The following is a 4,315-nucleotide window of genomic DNA, read 5'->3' as shown; positions in this document are numbered from 1 at the left end:
ATTCGGTTGTACAAAAGCATGTAAGACACTTAGAATACCATGGACTAGAGGATGGAACTTCTTCCTCTGGATACTTTGAAAAAAAAATAAAAAGGCACAGACAATCGTATTGAATGAATTAGGTAACTTTGTGCCTGGAGTTAGGGGTAGAGCCACGAAGTCTTCTCAAGGGTCTTTCCAGCATTAGCAGCAATGTCTGATCCTAGGACACCCATGAGGTTATACCTCTAACATTACAATCAGTTTTCAAGGCTGAGCAAACAGTGTTATCTAATAAAGAGAGAACTGGACGAGGAGAAAGGAGATGTAAATTTGAGTTTTGTCCTGCTTCCAATCTGCTATTGTTTATCATTTATTGAATTCACACTTAGTCAAGAGATAATGATCATTTCTGAACCCCTCACAGAGCTAACAGTGTAAGCCTGAAATATAAATCACTCGTATAGAATCAAGAACATCCCAAAGAAATGATGCAGACAGATACTGTTAATGGGGGTGGGTGTTGGCCAGAGGGTTTCAGGGGGGTTGAATTTCCCTTTTATTTCCTCATGAACTTTTTCTTTAACATGCTAGAGTTCAGAAGGAAGGGTAACTTCTATTTAGACACTGTAAAGAGGGGGGCAGTAATAAAACTTGACAACTGAACAAATCATTTAACTTCTATATTTTTCTGTCTCTAGAATAAGCACAAAAAAATCTTACTACTTCTTACCCTGCAGGGACATCAGTCTCCAAAGGTGGCATGTTATATTCTTCCAAGGAAGAAAGCTATTGAGGGTATGTCTTCTGGAAAAAAAAATACCAACTGGAAAATTTATTCACAAATGCAGATGCAAGGTTTATAAACACCATGAAAAATATGTGCATATTTGAACATACCTGGATAGTTGACTGTATTTTTCAGCTTCAGTTCCAATCTGAATATTTGGTGTCATCAGGACAGATATGAATATGGACAGAGCTAATTCTCAGTGTCTAAAGGAGAAGTTTCCATTGAACAGATAATGTAGAGCAAATGTCTCATTGTAGCCTTTCTCTCTTACTCAACATGTGTCAGAGTTGCTGTTCCTTATTAGTGATAGTGTATGTATAGAATTTCACATTCATTTAGATGTTTTAAATTTCTTCATCAAAAACAAAAATCCTTAATGGATTCTAAGACAAATATACAGACAGTCCCAAAATTTTTATGTATATGTATATTGTGCATGTGCATATATATAGTATATGTGTACATGTATGTGCATGTACATATGTGTGTATACTTATATGTGTATGTGTATATACATATATTTATGTTGTAAGTGTATTTTGGTGGACATACACAAATACACATGTACACATAGATATACATGCATTGTATATATGTATATATATGTGCATGTGTTTGTGTATGCATATATGCATTGTACCTATATGTATGTGCATATGCGCATATGTGAATGTGTATATGTATATATGTATGTACATGAATTTATGTTGTGTGTAGGTGTGTATATGAGTACATACACATGTATGTATATTTGTGTGTATATATTTAAAAATGCACACGTGTGTGTACATACATGTGTGTGTTTTACATAATTTCACCAGGCCAGTAATTCCATTGATATAGGGAGATTCCCTGGAGTTAATTCTGCTACAAAGGCAGATCAGCAGCACTATCAAATTTCTGGTCTTAGAGAGTTGTCTCGGGCCCTGAGGGGTTAATGTACCTGCCCAGTGTCACACAGTAGAGGTCAGAGGCAGGACTTGGTGGAGGCAGGTTTCTTGTCTTTGAGGTCAGTTTTTTATCCATTATGCCACAGTACAAAAGCCACACAAGTAGACTTATGAATTCAAGAGGCTGATTTCCACAGGTCCCACAGACAAAAGCAATGGCCTCTTCTTACTTAATGATCTCATCCTATACCTAAATCCCTGCTGTCCCGTTATAAGAATAATTGATATAATTCATTTTCATGAATCAGAACTGACTACATCATGAAAGGGTAATTGTGATTATCCAAACAATACTGGAGTTTTTATACTTTCAGTTCTGAGAAAATGGAAGATCCTTGAGGGAAGGGAATTTTTTTTTTGGTTTGTTTGTTTGTTTGCTTGCTTGTTTTTATACTCTTAGTACCTGGCTCTGTGATGTAGAAAGAGTAGATGGTTAAGAAATACTTCCTGAATGACCAGATTAAATTGAACACACACAAAAAATGAGATGATGAAGGTCCCAGGCATCAAGCTAAAGACTGATCATAGGTCCACCTTTGGGTAAACTGAATGATACTATCAACTACCTTTTGCTTGTAGAAGAGAGCAGCTAGCAGAAGGGAATGAATTAGCAAATTATTGTCATTCACTTTGATGACCTAACAAAATGCATGCTGAATTTTTTTCCTACGTCTATCTTATCACCTCCACTTTCCACAAAAACCCAAATAAAAGCAAAAATTCTGTATCCATTTTTAAAATTTGAATAAAAAAGTTTTTTTGAAAAATAAACTACAATACCTAATGTCTGTACCCCAGCCAAATAGATAATACCAACTCACCAACCCACAAAAATGTACAGTTATTCCTTCCACATTGCAGGGGTTGGGGATATGACTCCCATATGATCTGGAAAATCTGTGTAAAAAATTTTAGCCCTCAGTTTGTACCAGAGAAGAAGTCTAGATTTTTTTTTCTTTTATGGGGTGTTTTCAGAGCCTTATTGTAAAATTTGGATTATTTAGTCATAGGCATATTTTATGCATTTCTGAGTTTCTGAATTTTTTCTATGTCTTCTGCAGCTTCCGCAAAACTCCCCCAAATTCCCATTTACAGTAATTTCTTATGCTGACCTGAAATATATTAAAACTGCAATAGAGGAAGTAGCAATGTGAGAGGGATAACTGTACTTCCACCTAATCTCCTTTAGGACATGCTCACAGACCCTATGAAATAATAGCTTCTCATGGGCCCAGTAGAGTTGCTATATCATCTCTGTTTCTGGACTATGATGTTTAGTAACAGCAGTATTCTAGAGGAAGCATCTATTGGATAGACAGGAAATATTCTGCACCAAAAATAATTCATCCCTAAGGGGATTTCTGTGATTTAAAAATAACAGAAGTAAGGGAAGGAGAAAAATGTGAAACTTAGAGCAAAGCTTTTGCCTTCCCTAAAATTCTTTTCAGAGACTCTTTGACATCCTTGTTTCTTAGAGAGTAAATGAGTGGGTTCAACATAGGAGTAATGAGGGTATAACAGACAGAAGCCACTTTACGCAGCTCAGGATTGTTGGGGGGAATGAGATACACAAAGAAGGCAGTCCCATACAGTAGACTCACCACCCCCAGGTGGGACCCACAACTGGAGAAGGCTTTCATTCGACCCTCAGCTGATTGGATCTTCAGGATAGTGGACACAATGTAAACATAGGATACCATGATAACTATTAGAGTGGGGAAAATAATGATTCCTGCCAGGGTTAATGACACCATTCGGTTGATGACAATGTTGGAGCATGAGATCTTTTCAATTGAGTGAGAGTCACAGTAAAAGTGGTCAATAACTCGAGAGGCACAGAAAGACAAAGTAAAGGTGATACTGACTAGGAAAATAGAGGTGACCCAGCCACAAAAGTAAGAGCTAACCACAAGCTGGGTACAAAGGCGTCTTGACATGCGGATGGAATACTGAAGTGGGGAGCAAATGGCTACAAAGCAGTCATAGGCCATGGCTGCCAAGACAAAACCCTCTGCTACCATGAATAGGACAAAGAAGAAAAACTGAACCACACAGCCCACAAAGGAAATGGACTTACTTGGTGATAAGAAATTGGCCATGGCCTTTGGTGCCACAGCGGAGGAGTAGGAGATGTCAATGAAGGAGAGGTTGCCTAGGAAGGAATACATTGGTGTGTTCAATCAGGGATCGATCAATCAGGATGATGGCCAGGATGCCGACATTCCCCAAGAGGACCATGGTATAGACAAATAGAAAAGCCAGGAAGAGAAAAATATGGAGTTCTGGGTGGACCCGGAAGCCTACAAAAATGAAGTCAGTCACCTCAGAGTGGTTGTTTGCTCCCTGGTCACCCATGGCAGAGACCTGCTAAGAAAAACAAGGCCACGGTCAAAAAATGAATTTTCACCTTCCATCTTGGTATCATTAGTGGTAATATTTGCCAACTATTGCCAAATATTTGCCAGTTTTTGACAACTTGCCATCATAAGTGCACATTATGAATGTCTCTTTACTAAGCACTATTTATTTCCTTTCTAAATAAATGTTTAATGATTTTTTTTCTTCTCCTCTGTGTTCCTTCATACCGTTTAAG

At 37.7% G+C, this 4,315-nt stretch overlaps 1 pseudogene; it reads right to left on the bottom strand.

Moving 5' to 3' along the window:
- Positions 1-3,131: 3,131 nt before the first annotated feature.
- Positions 3,132-4,098, bottom strand: LOC110203003 (olfactory receptor 9K2-like; annotated as a pseudogene).
- Between the last annotated feature and the right edge of the window lie 217 nt (positions 4,099-4,315).

The sequence above is a fragment of the Phascolarctos cinereus genome, unplaced genomic scaffold, assembly GCF_003287225.1.
Source record: "Phascolarctos cinereus isolate Bilbo 61053 unplaced genomic scaffold, phaCin_HiC Scaffold_1;HRSCAF=81, whole genome shotgun sequence".
Lineage (NCBI taxonomy): Eukaryota > Metazoa > Chordata > Mammalia > Diprotodontia > Phascolarctidae > Phascolarctos > Phascolarctos cinereus.
Note: the sequence above shows the minus strand (reverse complement) of the source record. Positions and strands in the feature narration are given on the sequence as shown.